This window comes from Nyctibius grandis, chromosome 12, assembly GCF_013368605.1.
Source record: "Nyctibius grandis isolate bNycGra1 chromosome 12, bNycGra1.pri, whole genome shotgun sequence".
Taxonomy (NCBI): Eukaryota; Metazoa; Chordata; class Aves; order Nyctibiiformes; family Nyctibiidae; genus Nyctibius; species Nyctibius grandis.
The window spans coordinates 15,814,155-15,831,748 of NC_090669.1; positions in this window are offsets into that span (position 1 = coordinate 15,814,155).

Consider the following 17,594-nt stretch of genomic DNA (forward strand, 5'->3'; position numbering starts at 1 on the left):
TCTCATCAAATATTAACGATCATTTCAGGAGGTTTAAAAAATTGTCTCAGAGCAACTTCTTGCAGCTATTAATTAAAATAATGAGCACTATAATATTAAAAGTGTAATTCTCTTACATGTCCTCAAGTGTTTCCCTACAAGTCTCTATTTCTTTGAGAGACAAAAGGAAAATCTGAAAAAACAGCAAATTAAAAAGTTGATACTTTCATTACTCCTGGCCCAGCCTATAACTCTCAGCTGGCAAATACGAAATTGGTTTGTTATCTTCTTCTGTCAAAATGCCACAAAACTGTTGTTTTCCTCAGTGTGTCACAAGTACCCTAACTCCCTGCCCCCAATACATACACTGTTTTCCATCACTGTGTTTATCAAGGATGACAGACACAATCCACCTATGGTGATTCAGAAGTGCTATACTTAAGGAGAGACTTTCAGCATTTAAAGATGACATTGAGCACCATGCAAGGGAAATGGAGAAGGATTCTGCACGCACTCACATTTGGATACCTCAACACATTTGTCCCTGCTGCCATTTTATCCCTCTGGTGCTTTGTTCCCACACACATTCACATGGCAGAGGAAGACTGAGGACAGCTGACATAAAGGCATACAAGACTCTCCACTTAGTAATTCAGTTTTAAATCAGTAAGTACAAGGACTCAGAGAATCATCTAATCAAGGATAAAAAGATAGGAACATATGTCTACTTGTAACGTTCATGTTTGTTTTTTTTCATTTAATAAACACACCGAAACATATATTTTGAGTCATCTGTACTCTTAACAGGATTTTGAGTTTGCTACATAGTTCTGGATCATTTGAAAGGACACTTGAGAATGAATATAGGAGCCCTGGATTCATTTCCTTCCTCTTTCAAAGGATATCTTTCATCAAGATATTTGTGCAGAGCTTCCAGAAGCCTGTTTGAGGAAACACTATTTAGCACAATTAGGGCTCACTGCAAACCTCCTTCCCTATTCTGTTAGCACTGTTAAAAATGAGCCTGCGACAGCATCTGGGAGAGCTGTTGCTTCCCTTCTGTCTACTTAGACACAGCTTTGGGGGAAATTAGATCCACACAGGTGCAGCATTCTGTTGTCTTTTGTGGCAATGGTAACCAATGGGCAATGGTAGCCCCATGTATCACAGAAGAGCTATAATTTATAGTGGTTTGAAGCAGGGCATAGGAAGAGCTTTCAAACTCTTCCTTAACAGAGGTCAACTTTCATCTCACACATACACTGCAACCCAGGCGAGTATCTAAACTAGACCATATTTGCAATATTAATTCAAATAAAAACATTCACAATGCAACATCTCCAGAAGATGGACTGAGAGAAACCTCAGTTCTAACACTGTAAGCACTGGTGGTTGAAATATTCTTCTCACAGATTGTTATGGGTATTCGGGTCCCTTTAGCTAAAGCATGAAACTGAATTTCAATCTTTTCCTGAAGCAAGCTGTGAGAGCCTAGCCTTTCTTTTCCTTTGTCTTTCTTGAGACGCTTCAGTCTGAAGACTTATCATTTGACTTTCATGGAACAGAAACTAGGACACAGCATAGGTCAAAATGCAAAACTCCAGTCTTTACATAGGGAATCTGTTTGCTGTGTGTGTACTTCACACCCTTTTCTCACCTCAGTCTGCGTTCCCACACTGTGGGGATGCTGCACTGTATTGCGTGGACATCAGTCCAGGACAGCGCTACCTCAGCTCACAGCCTCCGCACAGTGCGGTCTTGGCTGTGTGAAAGCATTTCTTGTAAAGCCAATTCACTGTACTGAAGAGCCAGCTCTAGGATGATTAAATCCTTTTAAGGTAAGTGTTCTTACACTTAAAGCTGCAAGTGCAGCTTACAATTGCAGCTGCATTTCTGCTGTCCACAGCTGATATGGCTAAAGAGAGGCAGAAGTATTACATTTATATGAAACTTCACCTTAAACCTTAATTTTCCAAAGTTTGTTCTGAAAGTGCTGTGCTACTATAAGGCTCCTTAAAATTGTACACTGGATTAAATTGTCATTGAATTCAGTTTGGCTAGTTACAGCACAATAAGCTGCTCAGTACAGTTCCTAACTCTCAAAAGTACTGCTTCGTTTAAATTACATTTTAATTGTTCTATTTCAGGGGAGTTTTTTCTGCCTTAATAATAATGTGTAATATTTTTGGATAAAAGGAGAAAATAAAGCCAAGCAGCTGTCTGCACTAACATCACTTAGAGTGTCTGTAATTATCTGTATTATTCTAATGAGAAAATTAGAGAGAAAATTCTTTGGGTTTTGGGGTTTTTTTTTTGGTTGAGTTTTTATTGTTTGGGTTTTTTTAAAATCTGATATGAAAATGACTGAATTATCATGATAACACACCGCCTGTTTGTGAATCAAAGATGATCTTTTCAGGAGGGCAATGACAGGCAGAGGTCCCAAAGCCTCAGCTAAAAGACAACATTCAAAAGCAAGTGAAAGGGAAAAGCCAAGTCACAACATGATACATATGAGGGCATTTTAGGTAGAATTGACAGCAGTTATTTTAAAAAAAAAAAAAAAGTGGATAGCTCTGCCCATGGCTAAATTGAACATGCTAGCTGTGAATGAAGCTTAGGCTCGGGAGACAAATTAAGGTATGATGAAAAGGTCTGTGCCATCAGATAAGAAACCAGAGGGGTTTTTTTCACTTCTAGTCATAATAGTGAAAAGCCACCAAATGGCTAAAGAGAAGAAATCATTCTCATTCAAACATAGGCAAAACCATCTGACTGTACTGTTTGAATACATTTTGTATACTGACAAAACCTCAGTAAAGTCTCCATCAAACAAAAAGACCCATGTGATCTGCCAGTGGTTTCTTTGCTAAAATGTCAATGTACTCAGCTCCAAAATTCAAGTGGTTGAAAAGAAGGTTTCTTGGGTTTGGGGTTTGTTTTGTTTTGGTGTTGAGTTTTTTGTATTTAACCTAGTCATACATTATTAGACTGTCTATACATCAATGTAATGTTGTTGTAGGACACATTGTTGAAATTTTGCCAAAACCACAAAATAGTTTATTCCAGATTTCACTTGGGAATGTCTCAATCACTTCATATACTGATCTTGGAGCAGAAATAGAATGTAATGTGGCAGTTTAGTAACAGTACATGCACACACAGTATAAATTTAGCTCTCCTGGCTTGAGATTGAGAAGAGCCAAGACAGGCTGGTAACACAGTAAAACATAACAAAGGCAAAACCGAAAAGGGTAAAAAAAAAAAAAAAAATTCCACAAACCCTGCATCTACTGGTAAGTCAAAACAGAACCCCAGCTGTAAGGATGGAAGTTTATGACTAATGACACAGCCAGTTGAGAAGCACAGAACACTGCCTGAAAAATTAACGACCTGCAACGGGCACAGACAATCCTTTGAGTGTTTTGACACAGAAAGTAAATGGATGGAATAACTCACAAGTCTGAAACTAATACTTAGACTTCTAAATATTATGCTATATTATCCCAGCCGAGACCCTTCGCTCTTGCTATGCAAGTCAGAATTTCTGCCTGTTGATCTTATGAACCTTTATACCATCAGCACATTAAAAGACAGACTCATTTTTAAGGTAAATGCAGGGTTCCTGGGGCCACACACACAGTTGCCAACAACGATCTTGAGATTTCTGATAAACAGCTTGGGGTTCATGTTTATGAGCTTGACACTGTTTACATTTAACCCATTATATCCCTTGCTACTGTATAATAGAGGAGCAGGTGCTAGAAATGAAGTCTGTGGTAGAGGGCTTTTGAACTACAGTGTCCTTAATGTTCTGACTCTTCTATCTCAAGATACCTGCAACTATTTTTTTTTTCTTCATAATCATGCAGCTTCTGTAGATGAGCTGAGAGCTACCCAGTAACGTCTTGATGTCTACAAAGTCAACTGTCCTTAAGTGGAAAGCACTGAGCTCAAGATCCCACTGCCTGGATGCACATGCTCATCAGCATAACCACCTGTATTCAAGCAGCTTTCTAAGAGGATGTTCCTAGGCATCTATCTTCAAAACCGTCTAATAGGCTACAAATCTGTAGTACAAGTACCTCCGGTCCTGATCATGGCATGAAAATGTTGGAAATGGGTCAGTTATGAGATACACTGGAGTTCACAGGATTTACTACTCACATACTCAAATTATTCCTATTTCCTGTGAATTAGAATTAAGTTCTGATGCAACTGACTCCAGAGAAAGGAAACAGATACCTACAAAGGGTTCTGGATTCCTATTTTATAGCCAGGTTCAAGTTCTTCAATAAATCCAGATCTTAAAGAGCTGCAGCTTACAGACTCTCATTCTGAGAATAAAGGCAATTCTGGATCACAAAAGTATTCTGATTTCAAGGGATTCGAAGAGCACTTCTGGAATCATACCTCACTCACAACCTTAGCAAGTCAGATCTTTGTATTGTATCCCCCTACCTTCTCAGAGAATCAAGTACATATCTCTGGAGTTACCAAGCAAAAAGCGAATAAACTGTATATTTACATGCACAGCTGACAACTACTGGGGACAAGGAAGGATGGGGAAAATGTTTGCTGAAGAATTTATAATGAAAGTACTTCATGTATACTGCCCACCTCAGACACTGAAGAATTACTATACCAAATTCTGGTCACATTCTAGCTGCAGGTGGGTGCACTGCACATTTTACAGATTCATGCGCAACATAGTAGCATGGATCATTTCTGTATTTTTACAGAAAAACAGTCTGCAGGGTAAAATTTTCAACAAGGGAGGAGAAGAAATCATTAAATAAATACTAATCTGCCTTGACTGTCCCTACTCTTGCTTAAGTGAGTGATACACAGTTGCCTAGATATCACTGTCTGAGAACATACAAAACCCAGTCTTACAGCAGGAAGCTGAGGCCAGGCTCCATCTTCCTTTTGCCAATCCAACACTCAGACTATGGCTACTCATTGTGCACCAAGGTCTTCCTGGTTTTCACCAAATATACCATCTCAGGCAAAACTGACAGACAGGACACGCATACAGGAGTATACATGTGTGTGTATATATATATTTTAATAAAGGGTTTGACAATGTAGTATTTCGCAATGACAGTAGTGGCCATTTGAAACTTCCCCAAGTGGTATGTGTTTGGCATTGCAAGGTTAGTAACATTCTCAACCACCCCACTAATGCAACAAGAGTGGGGCTGCATGGCAGCACACATCTTTTGGGTTTAAAGATATAATCTCATTTATTTAAAAAAAAAAAAATAAATAAAAAAAAAATCAATAAGCACAATGTATTGTAATCATTATTTGCAGAAGCTGGAACTTTTTTTCATTTAGGAAAAAGGTGGTTTTGATAACCTTTTCTAGACTGTATCTTTTCCCCAACTTAGTTGCTAAATCCTAGTTGCTAAATCCTAGAATTCTTTGCCTCCAGTACATTGCCTGTAATGAAATTTTTACGATAGCAAATAATTCTGGAGCAATGTTCATTGCTGCATACTACGTGATCAATCGCTTGCCTGGAATTTTTTTTTTTTATGATAAATGTAAAGTCTGACACTAAGGGAGAAATGAGACACACAGTTAGTTTTCAGGTTTTTTGTTTCTGTGGGTTTTGGGGTTTTTTTTAAACTTTAGAAAATCATAATGCAGATCCAGGTATAGGTGATTCAAATAAACGCTGCTGTACTGAGCTAGCAAGGTTTTTTCACAACAGTTCCTTGTGACTTGCAATTTTTAACATTTACAAAAATATATTTTCAGGAGTTTGTATTTCAGATCTCAAGTCCTTGGGGGTTAAAATTTATCTACAATTTAATGCACATTTTCTAACTACATGTACAATTAAATACATTATTTCCCATAATAGGCTGATTTGATGACTAATATAAACCAGCTCTGATCACTACTACTTCAGAAATACTGATGTGCTTAAAGAGATTTGAAAGGCAGTGTCACAAACAGAGTATTTCCATTATTCTAACAGCCCACCCAGAAAATCTATTCTTCATTTACTTAGTTTCTCTAAACTCTTATATTTCTCTTCTAACGTTTAGACTACTGAAAAATAAAAAAAACAAAAAACACCAAACCATAAATACTATGTTGATTTGAAGTATTCCAAGCATGGCTGAAAATATTCAGCCACTGCTATGGACCTTCACCACTACTAGTCTCCCTAAATAGCTTCAAACAATAAATAGTTTGTGAAAATAAGAATGACTGTATTGATTCAGACTGAGCATCCATCTGGCTCAGTATTCTTTCTCCAACAGGGACCACAAGCGGATATCCAGGAAAAAGTAAGAACAATCATATGACACCTTCCTTAATATTCCTCTTCCTTCCAGCCTCTGACCCTTCTTTGACTCAGGAAGTCTTCAGGGCCTGTTGTGGTTTGCCCATTTAGTAACCCACAACAAATCTCTTCCAATTTCTGTCTAGTCTCTTGAGACCACATGAACATTTTGCATCCACAACAGTCAGTAAGTATTTCCATACATCTGCTAGCTGTGAGGTGAAGAACTGTTTTGTCTGTATTGAATCTAGCTTATGTTAACTTTCTTTCATAGCCCCTAGTGCTCATGTTAGAAAAGAAAGCAAATGTGCATCTTCATTCATGTTCTCCATTTCAGTCATGACTTTGTAGTCCTTCATGTCCCTTGAGTCATGGATTTTTTTCTTTAGGTTGAAGAGTCTCAGCTCGCTCAGCAGTACCATGTATGGAAACCGTTCCATATCTTCGATCACATTCCCTTCTCTGAAATCTTTTCAGTTTTAATAAATCCTTTCTGAAGAGAGGAACTATAGCTGCACACTCACTCAAGACATGTATAACCCACGCATTTATCCAATCACGGTCTGTTCTGGTTTGTTCTTCTTTAAGTAGTCCCTAATATTTGCTTCACTTTTTTGACTGCTGCCAAACACTAGGCTGATGTTTTCATTGTCCTGTTTAGCATAGCCTCAATTTGTCATGAGAATTTTATTTCATCTGATTTGTTTTAACAGACAAGTATTTGGGAATTTGCCATGTAAAAAACTTCTGTATTTTTCACTCTTTTCTTCCCTTTTAGCTTTCCTTTCACAGGTTCCATTGATTCATCTTGTCCTTGAAATTAAAAACAGCTGCATTCTCTCTTACAAATAAATAAGAAGGGACACAGATGAAAGCAAGAAATTCTAGGCTTACTTTTGGCACCTCTCATTTCTAAAGGCATTTCATCAGAGCTCACCACTCTGATATCAGTATCATTGTCACAGACAGAACTACAAGTTTGATGATCACTAAACAAAACATTTATTCCAAATGTATTGTAATTACAGAAACACCTGTGCTAAGTAACTCTGAAAAGATACACTGTGGAGCTCAGTAGCTCTGACATTTCCATGGTGGGACAGGATAGAGATGACTAGAGAATGATGGGAATCCAACTCAAGATTTTCCAAAGACAGAGCTTTCTTCAGCTGCTTTTCTACAATGTCTTTATGTTCAGTTTTAAATGTTAACCTTGTTTCACTTTACAAATTCTGAAGCTGATCAGGAGAATCGAAGTGAAATTTTCAACTACAAAACTGCAACCAGGAGAACCGAACCAATGCAGCATTACTGTTAGAAGCTATGAAAGAAATTTTTAAGATGATTACTCAGAGACTACAAAGTTATAAACCAGGAATCCTCAACTAAAACAGAAAAACTAGTTAGCATGGATTTCCTATGAACGTGCAATTCCATGGCAGTTAAAGCCAATACAACTTGATGCCTTGTCGTCCCCTTTTCTAATTCGTGTCTGACCATTCCAGGTCCATATACTAAAAGAGCAAAGACAGACACTTGTCGATAAAGGAACAAAATGCCTGTAGTGCTGAGAACTGCTTCAGCCCTCACTCAGTGTGTCCTAAATAAACCATACAGAGTGCCTCCTAATTCATATTGCTTTCTGGAGGTATGCTGCCCAGGCTGTGACTCCCTTCTGAATCTGAGATCAGCCACAGCAATGGTGTGACTCTACCTGGCCGTAGGATTAGGAAATGTCTCTCTTTGAATCATACATCGAATCCTCCCAAACATGAGAGATTTTTGGTGTTATTGCCCTTGTTTAAGGTTGTGAGACACCACATACTTTAATAGGAACTTGGGAAAGGATAGATTTCAATAAGAAAAAGATACCATCTAAATTTTAAAAAAGTAAAGATCAATTAAAAAAGCAAAGAATAATTAATTTAGAAAACAAACAACAAAAAATCCCCCAAACCCCTCCTGCAATGAACAGAAAGAACATGTAGATGTATTTGAAAAGCTTGTAAGCTTCCAGTGATGCTGAGGACAACTATAACCAGTTTCAATTAATAGCATTTAAAGATTCAGTTCAGTTGATTTCAGGAGAATGGGCCCACTTTCTGTAAGTGACTAATGGAGCTGACATTTGTAAGCCATTATGGACCCCATATTCTAATCACCATTTCTTCCACACAAAGCTTTTTCATCCAGCTAAACTAGGCTGACTCCAAAAGTACATTTTAGAATGATAATTAATTCAATGCCAAATGTGCCTGCAGTAAAAATACCTTTAGGGAATGAACACATAATAGTGTGTGTAGCTTTTAAATAAGCTGTCCACAGGGCTATGCCAATTTAAACAAATTAAAATAATTGTCAGTATGCTAGGTATGGAAATACTCCTTTTGTAAAACTGCTGTGAAATGCCCTGGAGGCTTGGGTGGCATAGTAAGACTGCCCGATAGATCCAGGCACTTACATTGTCTCTGTCCAACTTGATATAAATAACCTCAGGTGTTATGGTGCATTCACTAGTGTTGCTATAATAGAATAATCCTGTTTTTTCCAGGCAGATGTATGTTGACTCAAACAAACCCCTTGAAAAGGAGGGAGTCCATACTAGAATACTCAAATACAGTAGATTTCTTCCACTGCTCTGTCTGGTTATCTGGCTCATATGTTTAGGTTCAGTTTCGCCCCCCAGAAAAGTAGACTGAAAAAGGAAGAGGGCAAAAATAACCCTTCAAATATTTGTAAGCGACAACAGATACAGAACCTATGCTGCATCTGAACTTCACTTGCTTCTGTGTAATTGGATCGCTGTGTTTGAGGTGGCATTGATATACTTTGTTCACCCACTGCTGCTGTCAGGGCCATCTGGGACAGTTCCAATTTCAGCAGTCCCAACAGACGCTCAGTGCTCTTAGATGCTCTGAGAGTTCTTCTAATAACCAGCAATTTTTAAGCCATTGAAACACCATGATCTTATGCTGCTTTTTGAGCACAGCATTTAAACTGTCTTTACTACCTGAGATCAATAGCCCACGACAGTACCCACATATTCTTGTGAGGGGAAAACTGACTTCCTTACAGCCTTTTGTATAGTAGACGGGAAATCACGATGTGGCCCAGTGTGTACTGGATCGGCTTTTCAAATACCGAAACAACACGCAGAATAAGACTGCCTTCCCACAAGCACTCTCAGTTTGATTCCTAAACATACTTAGGTTAATGTGTAATTTTGTGCAGACTTTACGTAAATTCATGTAAAACAGACACCTGTACAAACAAGAAAAAAAATTTCTGCAGGTTTCCAACACCACCATAGATCATCAGTGCCATCCTTAATTTGCTTCAACAGGTTCAGAGGGTATCAGCAGAATAATATGAGCATTTTTCCACTTGCTGCTGGTGCAAGCAATAACATTTAAATGATCTAGACTTAACAGGCAAAGCAACAGCTTTAAGAAACTAAATCCTTTGGGAAGGGGAGGAAAACACTACACTAATCTAACATGTTTTGCTGTATACCAGATTATGTAATGACCTCTAACCCAGCATGCACTAACATTTCATACCCTGTCTGGAATACCATTAGTCTTATTTTTCATTTCCAGTCTTATAGGAAGAGAAGAGAGGTTTTTTATTCTATTGCACATTAAGACTGTGTATATAATAGCTTATTAGAAAGAGAGAAACTAAAAATTAATGACAACACTATCAAACAAGGGTATTGAATTGCTTTCCAGAGCCCAAGAAAAACAAAGAAAGGAAAAAATCTCTTAATCAAATCTCATTGAGAAGGAATAACTACAAAGTTAGTATTTCTATCTCAGATATACTGGAGAAGTTACTATATTTAGCAGATCAAGGTATCCTGTAGGGAAAAAAAAAAAAGAGATAATCCAAAAAGGGGAACAGACCTGGCCATCAGCTCCCAAGCTCTCTAACGTTTGCATTCAACTGTCTACCTCGGCTCACATCTCTGTCCTGATCCATCCTAAACCCAGCCATCACTGTCCTGATCCAAATTCTAGACTTCTATATCTCAGAATGTTTCTAGTCACAGATTCCAGTTCAAATTCATTTCTATTTATATTAGAATACTTATAGACATTACCTTTGACTAAGTGCTACACAAATAATAAGTATTTCAATAAAGGGCATTCCACATCCGGTATTCACAATGCATTACGCATCCATGATTCTGCTCATGCAGATTTGCCTGGTTTTATAAAGCTATTTTCATGCCACATCAGGCACACATTTCATTCAATGCCCCAATATTTTAAACCCTGTATAAAGTCCATAGGAAAACTGTGGCAAACATTTGCTTAACATTTGGTTACTGAAAAAAATATATATGCATTTATATACACTAGTCTCAGAACAAGAAAAACACCTAGATATGGGTATGTGAAAGCCTTTACATATATTCTAGAAGAGCTCCTTTCAGGTACTAGAATCTTCTCTACTTTCTTATGGAAGAATCATAGAATCATAGAATGTTAGGGGTTGGAAGGGACCTCTGGAGATCATCGAGTCCAACCCCCCTGCCAGAGCAGGACCAATCTATGGCAGGTTACACAGGAACACATCCAGACGGATCTTGAAAGTCTCCAGAGAAGGAGACTCCGCAACATCTCTTGGGAGCTTGTTCCAGTGCTCTGTAACCCTTACGGTAAAGAAGTTCTTCCTCATGTTGAGGTTGAACTTCCTGTGCTCTAGCTTGCATCCATTGCCCCTTGTCCTATCGCAGGGCACAAGTGAAAAGAGGTTGCCCCTTTCCTCTTGACACCCAGCCCTCATATATTTATACACATTAATCAGATCCCCTCTCAGTCTTCTCTTCTCCAGACTAAAAAGCCCCAGGTCTCTCAACCTTTCCTCATAAGGCAGGTGTTCCAGTTGCTTAATCATCCTCATAGCCCTCCGTTGGACTCTCTCCAGTAGACCTCTGTCCCTCTTGAACTGGGGAGCCCAAAACTGAATGCAATACTCCAGGTGAGGTCTCACCAGGGTAGAGCAGAGGGGGAGGAGGACCTCACTTGATCTGCTGGACACACTCTTGGAAGATGTAGGGAAACCTTCAATAAAAACTCTAAAAGGTTTTCTCTCCCCTCCCCCAAAAGACTTTCTCCTCCACTCCCTGATGATGGATTTCCCGTCATGGGACCATCTTCACCAAATTTTAGAAAAAAGTTGAAAAAGAGCCTGAATACAACATTTCAACAGCCTTTGCATTTATTCAACCTAAAGCAGAGACTGTAACCATCTTTACGTAGAGAAACAAAGCTAAAGAACTAATGCTTTTTCTTGTGGTTACTCTTTATACCCCTATGCAGGGGCATGTGTTGTCTGGGGTTATTTTGATTATTTCTGCCAGTATTAATTTTATTCTAGAAGTACAGACAGTATTATGCACTTACCAAACTGGAGCACTCTATAAGCACTATGTAAGAAGGGACTTTTTAAAAAAAATATTAGGATCACTGCTTTTGGGCAGTGTGGGGGATTAGACATTTAGCGTTTCCTCTGAAGTAAAGCCTTTGAAAAAGGTATTAAATATGACTCTTGGCAAAAAGAATAGACAGCAAGTAATGCAAAGGGGAATTACTTCCTAAGATAATATTAAAATTTGCCATGTGATATCTTTTTGTTTTACATGCACATGCTTAAACACAAAAGTAAAGTGGAAAGATCAGAAGAGATACAAAACCTGATTGCTTTAATTCAAATTGCTTTTCTTTGAAAACTGGCAGGCAAATTGACTTCTGTGACAAAGTACTCTGCAGGTGTTTTGCATCAGACTTCACACAGCAATGACCTGTCTGTCCCACTTACAATCAAATGGGACAGACAGAATGTCCTTCACAAAATCCCTCTCTCTCTTTTTCCCCCCCGCCACCCCTGGCCCCAGGAAAGTGCACCATGCACGCACTGACCATCTTAGGGTCCTGTCAGGGAGTGAATGAATTTCATTAGTTAAGAATCCAATCCTTCACCAGCTGGTAAATAGTTCCTAATAAAGGAAGAGACAGTCATTTTTGTCTTCCATCGTGTCAAAACATTTAGTGAGAAAGCTCACTTGAAGGAGATGCTGAAATCCCTGTTTTGAATGGGATGGAATCATCATCTCATTGACAACAGGAATTTTGCTTTTTCACTTCAGTAGGTTGACGATTCCACACAACTCATTTCTTCAGAACACTTTCTAACACTTTTTAAAAATCTATTTATCTTGCATTTATTTTATTGCATTAAATTTTATGATCTCTGAGAATTTACACAGCCATATCCTAACAGAATGGTTTCTTTTAATGCAAGTAAGTGTGTGAATTTTACGCAGATCATTAACGTTTGTCATTTTCAAAATGGTTAATAAATTCAACTAAAAAAAAAAAAAAACAAAAAACAACCCTAACTAAAAAGGAAGTGTTAGTGCCAACAAATATTCTTTGAATTCCAGGAGACTGAGTTTCCATAGAAGAGAAAACATTTCCTGCAATATTTTCTTCATTAATAGTATAAAAAAAATTGCAAACGTTCAGACTATTTGGTACCGTGGAAATATCCTTCCCAGCCTTCTCCAAGCGTTACCCTTCATGCTGAAAAAGGTCAAAGCTAATCCTCTCCCATGGATTGTTCTCTTTACTATGGAGGTGGCCATCTGTGCAAAAAAAGCTCTAACTTCTGCTCTAGCTTTGCTCTTTCCTAGAGTTGTTCCTCAATGACTATTCTCCTAGCCCATCTGTAACTGAACAAAACTACAGTGCCTGTAGGTTCAAAGGAGACTTCTTCAAGCCTTTTACCTTAAAGTTGTCATGAAGGGGTAGTGTTTCTCGGCCCTAGAACTGTGCCACATTAGGACAGTTTTAAGCACCTTTGCCCTCTAACCAACCTGCAGATTCGGGCAAGCTGATCCACAAAATTAGCTTAAGAGAGTTTAGTGTACCGAAAACCTGACACTTTCATCCATATGCTGTCCACTTAATTTTGTGACTGATTTGAAAGGATAGTAGCATCTCCCTTTCTCGTCTATGGTAAACAGAAGTGATTTCCTCTGCCTGATTGCTGGGATGTAATTGTTTCTCAATATCGTACAATTTTAATGATGTACTAAAAATAAGAATTTTCCTCATATAGATATGGTTCTACATCTGTCACCTCTGGTGATCCTCAAAATGCATTAAAAATGGCTTTAAAACGGTTTCTTCTGGAGAATACACAAGTCTGAGTAAATGTCTATGTATACAAAGTATTTCTGGAAATGAAAGTGGATGACTAAAATACACTATAAAGAAAGAGAAATAGAAAGAGGATTAGCAGCAACCTTTTAGCCGTGAAGCTTTGGGATGTGGGAAAATTAAGGTTAGAGCAAAAATCCTGCTGAGTTAATATGTATGGAAAGATGAAAGAGAGAGGAGAAAGGGAGTGTGGCAAATGGGAGGGGGGAGAAAAGCTGCAAAAGGTCAAGTTGCATGGAGAAGAGGTGAGCACAGAATCAAAGGGTAGGAACCATATGAGCCGAATCAAAGCAGAAGGGAACCAAGCCTTGAAATAAGAACACTGATCATTTTGGAGATAGGTTATTGGATTAAATTGGAACACCGTTATCACCTTGTCCAAGGAACAAGAAATGAATTTAAAACATATCGTACAGGAGACTGTGGAGCTGTATATTTCTTTTCACATTTCTTCATTAGTGAAGTGCCTGCTGCTTCTGACTAATTTCTCTAGCTTTATTTGATAGAACAATAGGGCTTTTCTTTTTCATTTATGTTGATTTCCAGGACTCTTCAATTTATTCAGTGAATCAACATCTATATTACTAATCACAAAAGAAATTCCAGTTACTTTGACTATCTGAATCTGACTGATATTGTGGCTAAATTTTTTCAGAGGGACACGTATGCTGAAGGAAGAAATTGATTAGTGTATTCACTAGTTCTCCAAGGAGAATTTGTGACAGATGTCCTATTTGAGAAGTCTCCTCAGAGTAGAAGGAGCAATGCTAAATTCACATGGGAATGATTAAAGATTAACTAATCTCTTAGCTTTTTTGCAGTGCAGCCACACTTGAGAATTACGTTGCTCATTCCTTCAAAATACTTATTACACTTCGAAAACCTTTCTGTACACCACACAAACCATTTCAAATTGCTTCCTTTTAAAGTCTGCTTACTCATCCCCGTCTTCACTTTCATTACATACCCACTTCAGTGATGGAAAGGAAAAAAGTTAAGATTCCTCAGGTACTTAAAAAAATTTTAAAGAATAATAATTGATTTTGGAGAAATCAATGCTCCAAAGACCTAAATCTACCCTCTTTAGGTTTAAAACCATTCTCCTTTGACATATCGCAACAGGCAAAAGTATTCAGCAATACCCTTCTTTAAGCTATGCAAAAAAGCAAATACATTATTAAATATTCAGTTTTGACATTAGCTTCACTGAAAGGACCTAATATTTTATGTACCGTAACAGTTACAATCACTCATTAGGGATTTGGAAATGTGAGCAGATCTGCTCTTGATTATACTACTTCTAAAATTTTGATCAGACAGTGTCTGCCATGTTACGCCACTATGGATATTGGCTGTGAATGTGCTCCTCTGGTCACAGTTCAGGCATGTTGGTCTGCCTGAGAAAGTATGGCAGTATAATTCTCAGAAACACTGAGCTTTAATCACCACTTGCAATCTCACTGATTAGAGCAATGTATATGAAGCCTGTTAGTCAGCAGCCCTTCAAGCAACTGCTTTTGATTCCAGACTTAGAAAATTTTGTAAAATCTCCCTTTAAAAGCAGGCCCATCTGAATTGGAATGCTCTCATGTCTAAAAAATGTCCTGCTATTTCCTTCCTTCTACTTGATTCTTCAGAGCTTTAAAATCTGAGGAACATTAAAAAAAGTAGGTGTATGAGCTGTGTTTTTAGTGCTTGCCAACAATGCATACTAAATCAGATTGTTACCCTTATTCCACATAAATATGTAGTAATTGGACCAAAACAAGAAAAAAAGGTCTTTGACAGACTGTTATATGAACAGGATTTATACAGCAGACCAAAGCCCTTAGGAATCACTGCCATCTATAAGGCCAGAAATATTTTAATCTTCTAACTGCTTAAATCTCCTACTTCATGGTCAGTTCACACCAGTAAAGAGTCAGTTTTTGTTTTTCCATTTACCATAGTGACAGTTCAAGATGAAGACTGCTAACTTCAACTTCTTGTAGCCCTCCATCCAACTGGACTACAAAAAAGGCTTCTCTTCCCCTAAACACCAGCCCTCTGCTCAGTGGAACAACACTGTTGAAAGCAGATGAGGCCATGTCTTCTAGGAATGGTTTTGGTGCTGAATGTAACACATCACGGTGATGTGAAACTTGCCAGCAAGCTCAGTGTGATGCCAGGGCACACAACAGCCCTTTCACACCGATGCCAGTAAGCAATGCACAATGCTACAGGAGTAACATTGGACCAAATAATGAAGTAAGTTCTCCTAATAACAGAATCACTATTTGCTCAATAGCATTGTCTCAATCTTTTTCAAAATATTAAATCGCTTTGCAAATGAAACCTGCATAGCTATCTACCTCTGCTCCTCAAAAAAACCCACCCTATTTAGCTTTTATTAGTTATTTAAAGAAAAATAGCAAAACCAAAAACTCCTAGAGAACAAAATCAGAGCAGCGGTACCTCAGGAGCTGCTCTCCCCACAGCCAGCAGCAGCCCCGCCGCACCATGCGCACCGGCCCGCCCGCCACGGCCCTGGGCCCGCCCCGGCACCGCCCGGGGATCCCGCCAGGCCGCGCCCGCCTCGCGGCCCGCCCCAGCTCCCGAGGAGAGCCGCGCTTCGCCGAACAACCGGCTGCTCCCGCTGCGCCTTACCTGGGGCTGGCAGCCGGCCCGACCCCCGTCTCCGCTGCGGCCTCGTCCGCGCCGCAAGGCCACCGAACGCCGCCTGCAGGCTCCCGCCCCGCCGCTCCTCACAGCCCCTTCCCGGCGAGGCCCGGGCGGCGCGTGCCCGCCTCCCTCAGAGCACGGCCGCCGCCCCTGCGCCGCGCGCCTCCCGCCTTTTTCTGTCAGTGAGGCGGCCCCGCGGCCGGGCCCCGCTGCCCGCTCCGAGCCCTGCCTGGCCCTCGGCCACCTTCCCCCGGCTGGCTGCGGGCAGCGAGGCCTCGCCTTCACTCAGGATGAGCTCACGGGAACGGGAATGGTGTTGCCGTGTCATTTTTTGTTTTCTTTACAATGAACAGTCCTGTCACTGTATTTTGAAACATCACGCAGTCTAATGTAAGGTGGGTTTTTTTTTTTCCTATTCTCACCAATTAAGTGTGGTAGCAATTTACGATAATGTACACTGCATATCCTAAGTGAGATCACATCAGCTGTATCTATTTTTACATTTTACATGTCAAAATAAACGAACACCTACTGGTTATTTGGTGGAGTGGTAAACGGTTATTGCTGAATTATCTTGGATAAGGTGAATTGATTTGGATGCTTCAGGAAATGTTCTTGTAAATCTGATACATGCTGGCATATAGACACCATGGAGTAGTATACATTAGCAGTTTTCCTTCTGGAAGATACTGGCTTATTTTGCTTACAAAATTGTGCAATACATATTCAGGCCATTAAGTAGTAAAAAAACAATACTGAATTTGTACTGTATCTCATAATAAATTACGGTGATAAAGGTTCCTTTGATGGCTTTAGCCTAGTTCTAATGAATAATTTGTTTATAAAAAAAAATCCTACACAAATAATGAGACATCAATGAACTTTAGATGTTGATTTTGATCTTTAGATCAAGAAAGTCTCAACTACCTGTAGGTCAGGGCAGGACTGCATCTGAAGTAAAAGCAACTGGTTTGTAATGAAACCTACAAAATATATGTCCAGACTCCATTGCACATTATCATTCTGGGTTTGGTTTTTTTTTTTCTAGTGATCACCTTGAATTATTGTTTCTATTTAGTAAGAAACTTCAGAATTACAAAGCCTATCAAAACTTGGCATGATTTTGACCTTGTGTGATAAACACTTACAAATTCAAGTTATCATTCCAATGTTTTTATGCCTTGCAATGCAAAAGAAAATGATAACCTTCAATATGAAGGTTGTTCTTGTTGTTAAAGACTCGGTGCTTGTATAGTCAAATTCTCTGATTCTCTGAACTTACTACGTGCCATCACGGTTTGTAGCCCCTGGAGACAAATGGAAGGCAAATACATTCTTAAATTCTTTAGTACTTTGTCATGCAAGGTAACATTTTTCCTTCTATAGTCAAACACTGGCATCAACAGAATGTATTCTGTAGTGTT